At 36.4% G+C, this 14,519-nt stretch overlaps 1 long non-coding RNA gene across 1 annotated transcript in view; it reads left to right on the top strand.

Annotated features, from left to right (window-relative positions):
- Nucleotides 1–14,519, top strand: part of LOC116422543 — a 35,876-nt gene that overhangs the window by 7,371 nt on the left and 13,986 nt on the right. The window contains exon 3 of the long non-coding RNA XR_004233212.1: nucleotides 10,409–10,509. This is a non-coding gene — a long non-coding RNA (uncharacterized LOC116422543). The remainder of the gene's footprint in view (nucleotides 1–10,408; nucleotides 10,510–14,519) is intronic.

Raw genomic sequence — 14,519 nt, 5'->3', positions numbered from 1 at the left:
TCCCCTGGACTGTGCTCTATCTTTATTGTTTGGGACTAGAATTTGAAACATATCGAAAGAAGTAGTTTGATGGTCCAAGTAATACAACTACTAACCTGGTGTTTGTTTTGTATTTAAATATAATAATCTAGGAAGAACATAAATGACCCAAAAATATGTTCGCAGAAGTATTCCTATGTCTGTTACCCCCTTCTTATCTTTTACAAAATCAGTGAATTTCAAAGTTGAAAAGAACTTAAACAGAAACTCAGGAGCAAGTAAACAGTCTTCTATTTGACTTTTAAAGATATTCATAATCTACACAACCTACTCTTTTTTTTTTTTTACTTTTCCAGTCTTCATATATTTCTCTCCATGCACTACAAAATCCAACAGCACTGGTCTTTTTGCTATTCCTTCCACATAATACTCTACTGTTGATACTGACCTTTTCATTAGCTGAAGCACTTGGAGCACTTGGAGTGCTCTTCCTCTCTACTTCTGCCTCTCAGCTGTTGTTAAGCTCTTGCTCTTTTCAAAATGTGGCTCAAATCCCACCTTCTACAAGACACCTTTTTCACTTTCACCCTGATTGTGCCTTACCTCTGAGAATATTTCTCACCCATATTTAATACGCACACATGTATATATGATGCACATACACAATATGCCTGGCACATAGTAAATGCTTAATAGATGCATATTGTTTGATTTCAACCTTCAGGAGTTGATAAATTGTAGCCTATGGGCTAATACCTCCATATCACCATCACCATTTCTGTGTGCTCCTTGAGCTAAGAATGTTTTTTTAAAATAATTCTAAATATAATCAAGTATTAAAATGTAAGAATCATTCTTTGCTCATTTACCAGTTCTAGTCTATCCCATACAAGAAAGAATCTCCAGTATTTTATACTTGACAAGTATTTATCCAATCTTTATTTGAAGTGAGGAGGAACCTATTATCTCCTGAAGCAATCCATTCCACTTTTTGATAATCTAATTGCTCCAAATTATGCCATCTAGGATTAAAAAGAACAAACCTAAACTCTTCTCCGTGTAACAGCCCTTTAAATTTTTATTCTGTCTACCTGCCTACACAGTCTTCAGGTCAACCATGCTTAGTGACATATCCTTACATACCATGAATTCAAGGCCCTTTTTCTAGACATTATCTCCCTTTTCTAGATATTATCTAGTTGGAAAATGCCCTTTCTAAACTTAGAAATGCAGATCTGAATACAATTTCTAGTTGTATTCTGACCAGGGCAGAGTACAAATAGATGGTTATTTACTTGCTCCTTTTCTTAATGTATTTTTTTTTGTTTACCATATCATGTTGTGATTCATATCAAGTTTAGAGTCCACTCAAACCTCCAGATCCTTTTCAAACACATTGCTTTCCCACTTACTTCTCCATCTTGAACTTGATAAGTCAAGTGGAACACTCTGCTTTTTGCTCTGTTAAATTTCAACTTCTTCAATTCATTCCAATATTTTAGCCTGTCAAAAATATTTTTGCATCCTGACTCCCATTCAGTGTGCTTAGCCCTCATCACCCAGTATGTGTCATCTTTTGATTAGATAAAGATGTTGTCTACACGTTTATGAAAGTTAGTCCTGCTAGTTTCTTTTTCACTATTCTGTTCCTTTGCCAAATGTAGCATTTTAATTTCCTCTTCATGTTTTTCCACTTTTTCCATTCCCAAACTACTACAGATACAAGAATCATTGTAAGAAATTAGGACCCTGACTAAAGTATGATGTTCTATTCAGGAAATACAGTCGGCTGCTTGGGTAGTTACCAAGTAGTGGGGACAAAATAGAAGGTAAAAACAAGCTTATAAATGGTTAAGCCAAATAGCACAGGAATCTGGACTCAGGAACACTTGAGTTCCACCTCTGCCTCGGATCCTTAGTAGCTGTATGAACCTAGGCAAGTCCTTTCCCTGTCTCATCTTCAATCTCCTCATGTATAAAATGGGCATGAAAATAGCACCTACCTCATAGGATTGTTGTGAAGATCAAGTGAGAAAATATGTATAAAGTTCTCTGCAAACACAAAAGCACTTATAAGTGATGATCATTATTATCATTTTATATATATATATATATATATATATATATATATATAATTGCATCCTTAAAATGTTGTTTAGTCAGACAAGATGAATTAATACTAATTCACATTTTCTCAGTTTTCTGACTTTGATTCTGCACGATCACAGATTCTCCAAGTTGGAAAGTGTTTCAAAGATCATCTAGTCCACCTTCACCTAAACAGGAATCCTACAAATAATATTGAGACATTAACCTTCACAAAATAACTTCCCAAGTCAGTCATTTCTATTTTTCCATAATGCAGACTGGTAGGAAATGTTTCCTTACATCAAACTTATCATCCATCCTCTTTAATACTTAATACTCCTTGCCTTTCCTTCTATGGCCAAACAGAACAAGTCTTATCTCTCTTTTTTGTTAATTTTTCAGATAATAAAAGTCAGCTATGACACCTATTCCATAAGTCCTCTCTTCTCCGGAGAGAAACCTCTCTAGTTCCTTCAGTTGACTGTTGTAAAACATGTCCCTCACTATCTAGTCTCCTTGCCATCTTCACTTCTAGTCCCTACCATGAAGAAGCTTATTTCTTGGAAAGATTTAAAGCTTTCTGATTCAGGTTATTTTCAACCAAGTTTTTTTATGTACTCTCCTCAAGGACAGAAACTATCTTTTCTCTTCTTTGTATCTCAAGCATTTAGCATAGTGCCTGGAATATAGTAAGCACTCAATAAATGCTTTCAGATTAGTTGTTAAGCTCTGAAATGCTCTTCTACATTCTCTATCCCATTTCACTGTATCTTCACAATTCCTATAAAATATGCAACAAGTCTGTGCTAAAGATAAGAGAAGGCTTTATAACTCAGTGTGAAAAGGTAGGCCTGGCACAATTAAGCATTATAAATGTATATCTTATATCTCAGTTGAGAACATAATGGTTTAAAATCTTCATATTTTCCACTTTGAAGACCTAGAGAAATAGGATCACTTTTGCCTTATTTATCACTTCCATATAGTCCATTGAAGACCAGTCACAATACAATATTAGCTAGACATTTTCAGTAAGTCAGTGAGGATATGTTGGTTAAACTCATGATTATGTAGTACCCTTCCACAATGCAAGGGGTAAGGATGGCACTCATGATCTGGAAAATCCATTTAATTCTTTTTGGCCCTTCCTTTATAACAGAAGAATTATGAAACTTTTTCTTTTCCTTCTATGTGGTATCTACAGTATCTTACTGTAAAATTTGGTTAAATATTAAATTAATAAGGATTAAGTATTTGGTAATAGGCTCTGTGTAATTTGCTGGATCTTTGCATGTTATCTGCAGCTTCTGCAAAACTTGTCCAAATTCCCATTTAATTTCTTATACCAACCTGCGATATATCAAAGCCACAATGGAGAAAGTTATGATACACAAAGGATAACTATACACCCCACCCAATTTTATACTACCCATCTGCATCTTACACTTCAACATGATTACTGATGATTGTTAGTATATATTAGGCAACTGACTAATTTTAGCTATAGCACATACTGTCATCGTTATATATATTCTCACAGATTTTGTGTTTAGCCAAGGAGTAGGAGATAATATTATAGATCTACTGCAAACCAGTAGTATGTTCCCCCCCCCCAAAAAAAAAAGAAGTCTGATAGGGACCAAAAATGCTAGCATAAGACACATGGGGCTTTAGACATTGGACTAGACTGAAATGCTTAGGTTTATGTTGTCCACGGTGGTTTAAATGGTCAAGTATAAGAAAGTCAGCTAAGATCCAAAGAGTCCATAAGCCTGGCTAGTCAAGGTAGAAAGAGTTGGCAAAATCATCACTAGTGGACAAAAAATAGTGCAAGCCATTTGAAATGTCAGAATAAGAGGCTGCTTACTTCAGCTCCCTTTTATGATTGCTATGGGAATAGATAAGTGACACAGTAAGTAGAATAGTGGACTTGGAGTCTGATTGACCTAAATACAATTCCTTCTCAGACCCTTACCAGCTGTGTGACTGTAGACAAGACACTTACCATTTTTCAGCCTCAGTTTCTTCATCTATATATAGTACTCACCTTTCAGGGTTGTTGTGAGGATCAAATAAAATAGGTAAAGTTCTTTGCAAACGTCAAAGTTCTTTATCAATGCTAGCTATTATTGTATAAGTGCAGCAGGGCGCAGAAATATATATTTCAAATCAGAGAGGGAAACAGAATCCTGGAAATACAGGAAGGAACAAAGAATCTTCCTAGTTAGGATGCAATTCTCCACTTGAGTTTGGGGCCAGATTAATGGAATGAGCTTGGTAGAAGTATACATTTGCTGCACAAACTATCTTGGTTCCCAGTCCTTCCCCTCAATAAGGAAAACCAGCAGCCCTTTAAATTTCTTTAAATGGATTATTTTGTGAGATTTTTATTTATTCTTATGCTTAAATTATTATTTGGGTGAGAAGGAAAAGATAGCAGAGAAATGTGGGTTAGAACAAGATATCTGAGTGTGCTTTGAAAGTGAAATGTCAGATGAGATGAATCTTATGAAAATTTGGGAGGGCACTGCATTACATGGAGGGAAAGAAATTTGTTTCACAGAAGACAAAGGCCTATGGATCTGATGAAGAGGAGCCAAGAGATATCCACTAATCCTGGGACTCAAGAGACAGCCAACTTTATCCTCCACAAAAACACTAATAGTGCATTCTCTCTCTCTCTCTCTCTCTCTCTCTCTCTCTCTCTCTCTCTCTCTCTCTCTCTCTCTCTCTCTCTCGATATCCTTTAAAGACAGCCAGTCTTGTGCTTTTCCCCTTCTGACTTTCTTGACTTCAACACCATGCTACCCTCAGTTATAGTTTCACTCTGTAATATCCATCCAGCATACCAGTCCCCTTCTCCTATTGACCAGTTTCTCCCATGGCTACATTTTGGGAAGGGGCCCAAGATGACCATTTTTCAGAAGTTAGCTATGCTTCTGACTTTCTGGAATTCAACACCATTTCCCCAATATGGGTACCTTTCTTTCTCTGTGATTTGGCTCCCTTTTGTGTGTCTTCCCACCTCAGAATATGAAGATAGGGACTTTTTTTGCTTATAATTGTAGCTCCAGTACTTAGTACAATAACTGACATAAACAAGAACTTAAAATACATGTTGACTGCTTGTTTAATTTTTTGGAATGAATAAATGGTACTGGTACTGAATATTTGTGAGGAAAGACAAATCACTAAATAACATAATAAGTATCTAAGGATGGACGTAAAGAATTTCAATAAGGGGCAGTTAGATGGCACAGTGGATAGAGCGCCAGCCCTAAAATCAGGAGGACCTAAGTTCAAATCTGGCCTCAGATACCTAATATGTAGTAGCTGTGTGACCCTGGGCAAGTCACTTAACCCCAATTGCCTGGGGGGGGGGGGAAAGACCATGATAGCCAATTTATTGTTGTTGTAATTCTGCTGCTCACCTACATAAAGTGAGTAAATTCAGATCAATTGAATGAACATTTAATGAGCACTTATCAGATGTCAGGTACTATTTCAGAACCAAAAAAAATTTATATATATATATATATATATATATGTATGTATATATGTGTATATATATATATCCTTAAGGAGTTCACATTTCTCTAGGGGGAAGTATCATATACCCTATGTACTAAAGTATAAGTACCTCCAAAATACATAGAGAAGAAATAAAAAATAATATGAAAGAAGAAAAGAAAGGTGCCAACAATTGAGGGGATTGGAAAGACTTCCAAGAAGAGATGGCAGCTGAGCTGGGTTTTGAAGGAAGCCAGGGATTTTATAAGATGGAGTTGAGAAGAGAGATTATACTTGGCATGGTGGACAGCCTGACCAAAAACATGGAGAATAAAATATAATCACTTTGGCTAAAATATAGAATATGGGGAAATGATGTGCAAAAGACATGAAAAGAGAGGTTGGAACCAGATTACAAAGGTCTTTAAATGCCAGACAGAGAGAAGCATTTGCATTCCATCCTAGAAGGAAGCTTCTAAAGCTTTTTTTTAACAGAGGACTGGCCTTGTTGAACCTAAGCATTATGAATATAAATCTGGCAGCTGTGAGTGGGATGAATTGTCATATTTGTGTTGCTTTGTAGCAGGGTTCAAAGCAAATTACTAAAAGCTATAGCTGCTATTCTAAGTCACACCTTTAATGTATAATGGGATCATGTGAGATTAAAAATATTTCAACAAATTTTATGGGTTTTAATAGAATTGAAATGAATTGATCTTATTTTTATCTATGTGGAGAATAATAAATATTTGTTGAATGGAGTAAGACTATATACCACAAAGAGCAAAGGCAAATGAAACAATGATAGAGAGAACTGCTTTCATTTTTATTGGGCTTGATTGTTTCCTTTGAGCTGGGAAACTTACATTCCCCATAGACCTAAAAATGAATGACACTTCCAAAGTCATCAGCCACCCTGAAACACATTACACCTCTTGTTGATCAGCTGATGGCACTTTCACTTCCCCCTGGCCTTCTGACTAAGGGCAGAGTAGGCATTTTAACACCTCAATGCACACACATTGAAAAACCCTGGCTTCTGTTCTGGGTCACCACACTGATAAGCCTGGGCTCTTGCTTTGCTTTCTGAATCCTACTGGCAGAATTTGTGTCAGCTGGAGAAGACTGGAGGCTGACATACAGAATTAATGTGTTTAAGGTGAGACTGCTAAATCAGAGTGTGTTGAGTACTATGGAGAGGGAAATAAAAGAGAGGAGAAGAAAGGAAAGGAAGGAAGGAAGGAAGAAGAAGAAGAAGGAAGGAAGAAGAAGGAAGGAAGGAAGAAGAAGAAGAAGAAGGAAGAAGAAGAAGAAGGAAGAAGAAGAAGAAGGAAGGAAGGAAGAAGAAGAAGGAAGGAAGAAGAAGAAGGAAGGAAGAAGAAGAAGAAGAAGAAGAAGAAGGAAGAAGAAGAAGAAGAAAGGAAGGAAGAAGAAGAAGGAAAGAAGAAGAAGAAGAAGAAGAAGAAGGAAGAAGAAGAAGAGGAAGGAAGAAGAAGAAGAAGAAGGAAAGAAGAAGAAGAAAGGAAGGAAGGAAAGAAACAAGAAGGAAGGAAGAAGAAGAAGAAAGGAAGGAAGGGAAGGAAGGAAGAAAAAGAAAGGAAGGAAGAGAGAAGAAAGGAAGGAAGGAAAGAGATAAAGAAGGAAGGAGGGAGGAGAAGGAAGAAGAAGGGAGGGAAGGGAAGGAAGGAAGGAAGGAAGGAAGAGGAAGGAAGGAGGGAGAAAGAAGAGAAGAGGGAAGGAGAAGAGAAAAGAGGAAGGAAAGAGGAAGAGAGGAGGAAGAGAAAGGAAGAGAAGGAAGGGAGGGAGGGAGGAAAGGAAGGAAGGAAGGAAGGAAGGAAGGAAGGAAGGGAAGAAGGAAGGAAGGAGGGAGGAAGGAGAAAGAAAGAGGAGAGAAGGAGGAGAAGGAGAAGGAGGGAAGAGGGAGGAAGAAGGAAGGAAGGGAGGAAGGAAGGAAGGGAGCAGGAGGAGGAGAGGAAGGATGGAGGAAGAGGATGGGAGGGAGGTGAGAAGGGAAGGAAGGAAGGAGGAAGGGAGAAGGAGGAGGAAGAAGAGGAAGGAAGAAGGAGGAAGGAGGGAGGAAGGAGAAGGAAAGGGAGGAAGAGAGGAAGAGGAGGGAAGAAGAAGGAAGGAAGGAAGGAAGGAAGTGAAGGAAAGGGAAGAAGGAGGAAGGAAGAAGAGGAAGGAAGGAGGAAGAAGGTGAGGAAAGAAGAAGGAAAGGAGGAAGCAGGTAGTGATAGGTACAGAAGGATGGAAAGCAGGATAAAAGAAAAAACTGTACCAGAAGCAAAAGAGGAAAAGGAAGGAATGATAAGTTGAATCAGGAAGGATAGGATAGGAAGGAAGTGAAGGATTAGGGTAAGCCATGTGAAGATAGGAAGCTTCAAGAAAAAAGAAGAAAAATATGGAAAAGAAGAACATGTAGTTATGAGAGAATAGAATAGTGAAATTCCAGTACTGTGCATTAGTACTAGGGGAAGTACAACATATACATAAAGATAAATAATCCAGTCTAAAAACTACTCTAAAAATAAAATGTAGGACATTATTAGTTTTGAATTCTAATGAAAATCAGAATAGAGAAATTATTAAATTGTGCCTGACCTATAGTACAATAATGGAAGCTTCAAAAATAAACAAACACAAAACTTCACCTATGAAAGAAGGATTACATTATGTCAGGGCAATATTATCTTTGCTTCCTAGAAGTATACTGCTACTTCAGGGTGATTGATTATCCTTTCCAGTATTAGTGTACCATCCAAGATAACCAGCATTAGAAGCTTTAAATACAAAATTAAATCATAACAAATTATACAAACAAAATATTAACTAAATAAACCTTTCTTTATTTTAACATTTTAAATGATAACTCACTGAAAAATAGTCTTAATATTTTCTAATTAATCATATATCTATAAGACTAAATATTCAAACTATATATTTCCTGTATTTCAAGTTAAAATCCATACTGATAATATATAATATTGCACATTATTGTTCTTTATTCATTTCTTTTCTTTGCTTCCTTGTAGGGTTTCTTTTGTTTTCTGCTGTGCACTTTTTACTTTATTCTTTTTTTCTCCCATCTTCCTGTCCCTGTCCTATCCCAAGTACAATAAAGTACAGATATGCAAATACACACACAAACATGTACAATCATATACCTAGAGATCTATACACATAACATACACATATCTATGCTTATGCCTCTAAATAAAACTGTACTGTGCTTGCTTATCCTATTTCTCTGAAGTTGGATAACCTCTTCCATCAAACATAGGTCTTTCCATATTTTTCTAACTCTATCAACTCATCATTTCTCTATACCACAGCAATATTCCAACTTTATATTGTCTAGTTATTTTAAATAGTTTAAAATAATACTGATTAATATCATTGACATATTCCCTTATTTTTCTCTTTTAATTAAATCTATTTTAGCCTTAATTTTGTCTGAGACCCTGACTACTACCCTTGTTTATTTTACATAATAAATTCTATGACTGATCTTTATTTCATTTTTGTGTCTTATTTTTCCTTCCTCTGCTTTATTTCTACCCACTACCTTGCCCTCCTATTATTTAACCTAGCCTCCCAATTCCATGGCTTCCTTCCTTATCCTTCCCCCATTCCTCTTTATTCCATTCCCATTAATCTAAACACCTTCTGTACCCACCCCTTTAACCTATTCACTCATCCTTTTATTTCTTTATAAATTTAGAAGATTCTCATTCCCTTCTAAATGTATATATTGTTCTCTCCTTAACCCTGATATGATGGGAGTAGTGTTTCCCCTAAAAATCCCACCCTTATCTTCTCCTGCCTCCCTTTCCCCTTACCTTTTATTTCTTATCTGAATTTAGACTTTTATACCCTTTTAGATGTATATGTATTGTTCCCTCTTTAACCCATTTACAATGAGGAGGGTTCCAGAACTAACAACCCTTTTCTCCCATTCCTCTGTGTCAGTCCTTCTTCTTGCACCTCATTTGTATAAGATATTCTTTTTACCTTTTCTACACAGTTTTGCCTTTTAGAATCATATCATACTCAAATCTAATCCAATCTTTCTTTCAAATTATTCAATTACTAATGTCAGTCTTAGATATAAGGTTTATATTTCCACAAATAAACTAAATTTTCCCTCACTGAATGCCTTGTAATTTGTCTTTGTTATTTACCTTATATTTCTTTTGGTTCTTATAGGTCAATTTTCTGTGAAGTTCAGGATTTTTTTGCAACAAAATCCTGAAAGTCTGACAATTCACTGAATATCCATTTTATTTTCCATTCAGGATTATACTTAACTTTACTGGGTATGATATTTTCAGCTGCAATTCCAATTCTTTTGCTCCTTGACATGTGATGTTTCAAGACTTGTGGTCTTTTAAGGTAGCCACTACTAGGTCTTATATGATTTTAATTGCGACTGCCATATTTGAAATTTTTTTCTTGTTTCTTGTAATATTTTCTTTTTGAGCTGGTGGTTTCCAAATTTGGCTGTGATATTCCTATAACTTTATTATCCTCCTTTAAAGATGGACCCTAATCTTCTTTATTCTCAGGGTAACATTTTATGGTTAGGTTATTTCTCTTTGCCTGTTCATTTTTTAAAAATATTTATAGCAGCTTATCAGTGTGATCAACTTCTAGTCCTAGAGTATGAGGATTGGTGCCTCTGGCCTCAGGTGCTGCTTTTGTTCTCCCCTCTGATCTGGAACTGAAACCAAGAATTCTGCCCTCCTATAAGCGCCTATAGCCAATAAGGTCCCTACCCCACTGTTTCTGCACTCACCCAGCAACTGGCTTATGCTGCCTTCTTCTTATCCAGGACTGTATCTACACATCACATCTGGGCCTGGTGTTTCTTATCAACAGAGGTGTCTTCAGTCTTCTCTGCTGAGATGACCAAGTCCCCACACAGTCTAAAAGGTAAAAATTCCTGTTGTTGGGGCCAAAGCTACCTCTCAACCCAGCTATTCCCAGGGCTGGCTGTTTGCTGTTTCAGTGAAACTAACCTTGAGGTGTTTATACTTCCCATGGGACAAATATCAGTCCAAGTATATTTCTTCTGATCTTCTCCAGTTGTTCCAAAAGGACCCAAGTCTTCTTTATTTTTGCTACTCTAGGTTCACCCTGAGATGTTTAGTTGTCTTGTTTGTGGGGGAAGTCTGGAGAGCTTAGATTTTTCTGACATACTGTAAGGGCATGGTTTTAAAGTCCTGAAAAAGTCTCAGAGTGGGTGCAGGGAATGAGTTTGGAAAGGAAGGGACCTTAGAAAGCATTTCATATGATTCCCTCATTTTATACATAAGAACCTATGGCTTAGAGAGGTAAAATTACTTTACTAAAGTTCACCCAGCTGCTATTTGGATACTTTAATGACATGGAGTTTATTGCCTGATGAGGCAACCCTTTCATTTTTTAGGTCAGGTCTCAAATCAACCATATTACCTTCCTAAAACTATTTAAAGCCCTGAAGCATTTTTGAAAAGAATCTTTCCTAAGTTTTCAGAAAATGGAATTTTAAAACACCCACATATTGTACTAAAGAATATTTTCCTCAATGTTCTCATTTTATCTGTGGGTTTCAGCGCATGTTTCTCTAGAATGCAACAGAGAATTCCAGCATTTTATGAGCTACAAGGGAACTTAGCTTTTCACTAAGCATTCTTTAAATACTATTTTGAAAAAGGCACTGGGCTAGGCACAGAAAATACAAAGAAGAAAAAATACTTCCTGTCGTTGTGGATCTTAGAAATTATATAGCCATTACTACCCCTTCCCCTGTGCATTTTTCAAGAGTAGAATCTGAGACCCAGAGAAATAAAAGAACTTAAAAATTATCCCCTAGGATCATAGTATTTAAAATGAGAAGGATTACTACATTGAAAAGCCTATCCTTTAGTTTTGTTGTCTGAATTGTTCTATTGGAGTCAGATGGTAGGAGATATTGTACAAGCATCAAACCTTGTCATTGTAGTCCAAATCCTGTGCTCTCAACCTCATGGTAGGTAAAACTAAACATGACCCATGTTTCCTTGTGCATGTGTCTTATAACAATGAATTTCTTAGCCTAAGGGGGGAGAAAAGAATAGAGAACAGAGGAAGTGAGGGGAGCAAAGGACAGTCTCAATATACAAGGAAGAACTCTGGGAGAGATGAACCCAGGATGAGAGAAGTCAGCAACAGGTTGTTGAGCATAGTAAAACAGGCCCAGGAAGAATTACAAGAAAAGGCTAAGAGCAGCAATTTCCTCAGGGAGAAGGTATACCTTGCCTTTCCATAAAAGTAGCACCATGAAGTAACATACCATTAACTCTGCATTGGTTACAGTTTTGTCCTCTATGTTACTAACCTTGGCAATAACTGGTCAAATGATTGTAAAACTTAATCATGTGCATATTATGGACTTGAATGTAGGACTTGGATTTTTAAAAAATGGACCATTAATAAAACGAGTTCAATCTCTAGTCTTGCTCTCAGAACTTATCAGAAGCTGAACTGCTCACAACATCTCCTAAATCACACTTTGTAGCATCTATGTTAGGTTATATACTGCTAATAGATATTTTGCATAAAGGAAGTTGGTGCTTTCTAATGACATGATCCAACTTCTTCAGTCTATACTCACATTTCCTTAGGAACAGGGCCACACTGCATAGTCCATCAGGAATCTTTTTAGCATGGGTGGGAGGAGGTGATACCATTGCCAAAGTCTTTGAGCCTTTGGGCTCTGCTTCCCACTTTGTAGATAGATACACAATGTCCATGCTCAAACAAGGAGGCGCCTTTGAAAACAAGGCTGTTTCATTTCAGGGTCAAAATCTTATATTTGCAAAGAAACAAAGTGGGGGAAGAAGAGTGAGATAACCAGTAAGGAGTGTTAACTTCCTTACCAACTAGAAAAATCATAACCCATTTCCCCAGTCATGCTTTTTGGACAATCCAAGGTTTTCTGCTTTAATGGATTCCTTTTTTCCTCCACACCTTGCAGGGTTTTTTTTTTTTTTTTTTTTTTTTTATAGCAGGAGGTTATTTACTACCATCTAGAAAGTACAATGGGTTCTCCCAAATATATTTATGTTTTCAATGTAAAAAATTTACATAATCATTTTTCATTGCATGCCTCCTTTTTCCTTTCAAGGGGCAATCCAGTTTAAAGGGTGTGGCCTGCTTGGGAAAGGGACCTCTGTTTGCCCCAATGTAATAATATCTGTCTGTCAGATTATCTTTGTTGTTATTGACCCTCAACTAAACTTTAAATTCCAGGAGAGCAAGGGTTATGTTTTATCTTACTTTTATCCTATCAGAGTTTGCCAAAGTGAAAAGAACAATGGATTTTGAGTGATGGACTGAAAGTTAAAATCCCAGTTCCACTACTTTTCATAAAACCTTGAGTAAATCATTTAGCCTCTCAGGGAACTAAAGGTAAATCTAAGTTTCCTCACCGATAATATGAGAAGCTTGGACAAGATGACTTCTAAAGTCCTTCCCAATTCCAAAGGTCTATAATGCTAGTGTATTGGGCACTTAATAAGTGGGTGTTATTCTTGAACAAAACCTATATTTCTTAAAAATCATCTAATCCTTTTGGACATTCTCCAAAATGCCTTCACCAGTGAGACATCTCAGGTAAATATCAACTGTAGTTACAAGTATTTGGTGAGTAACCTAAGTTCCTATTTACACTCTAGAAATTTGTATGCCTATTTGCAAACTGCTAGTATATTCCTAAATTATTTTTCTAAGCTTCTACATGTTAATCATATTCAATTAAACCTCCTTTTTACTTAGGGATCGGAGCTATTTGTTGCGCATCTTTCTTAACCAATGTCTGGGACAAAAGACAAGCCCAATTTATAACTGAGGTTTCCTCAGACTCCATTTAATAAAATCTGTAAGCAATTTATTTAATGAGAAAACAAAGTCACTTTAGCCAGGAGTCAAGCTCCCTATTTAGATACTTCCCAGTTTTCAGCAAGCTTAGCTGGTGAAATGATTAAGAACTGCTCAATTTCCAAGCAAAGAAAAGTATTACTTTATAGCAAACTTAATACATGATTTATAAATAAATAAAGTGGACTTGATGACATATCACCACTAGGTGGTGGCAAGTCAAAGGTTAATGACCAACACTTATAGCCAGTCTGGATCCCTGGTTGTGAACCATTGTTTGTCTTTCAGCAGATAGAGCTGAGTCCCAGAACCTGGAGCATAAATGAAGTCAAAATTGGCAAGCACCAAATTACATTCAATTGTAGAGGTCAGAGGCAAGGCTATCAAGCCAAAGGTCAGATGAAGAAAAAGTCAGGAAGCACTGAGTCTTGGCCAAAACCAAGAGTCAGAGAAAAGGACATTGGTGAAAAATGAGGATATTCTCAAACTCAAATGAATTTTTGATTATTCAAAAATGAGTGGGACCTGAAGAATATTTAGAGCCAAGAGTAACCCAGTAATGCAGGTATCAGAGGAATAGTTTAGATGTGAAATTAGGCAGGTGAGAAGGATGCCAGTTTTCTGGGATTCAAACAGTCTTATATAGAGAGGGAGCAGGGAATTATAGCATATTTTCTAGTGTTACCCACATATACATACTCATACTCTTAGGCTGAGGTCTCAGATTGGGAGCTAATACCTTGTGTTTTGAGGATAATCCTTGTAGGTGGCTAAAATCCTAATGTAATTTCTGAGAACCCCAACTTTGTGCTTCTTCCACAAAATATCTTCTTTCTCTTTCCCCTCCTTCTTGCTTGAAATTCCATAAACAAAGGCAAATTTTTTTATTTCACATTTAGAGGATTAAAATGCAAATGTATATGGAAGAGGTAATATTTTGAATTCAATTTATACTATACTGAAAATGACTTCAACTCCCAGTTTCTTAATTTTTTCCAATTGCATGTAAAAAAAATTTGAACAATCATTTTTTTAAATATTGA

This window comes from Sarcophilus harrisii, chromosome 1 (assembly GCF_902635505.1).
Source record: "Sarcophilus harrisii chromosome 1, mSarHar1.11, whole genome shotgun sequence".
Classification (NCBI taxonomy): domain Eukaryota; kingdom Metazoa; phylum Chordata; class Mammalia; order Dasyuromorphia; family Dasyuridae; genus Sarcophilus; species Sarcophilus harrisii.
The sequence above is the reverse complement of the archived record's forward strand: the minus strand, read 5'-3'. Positions and strand labels throughout refer to the sequence as shown.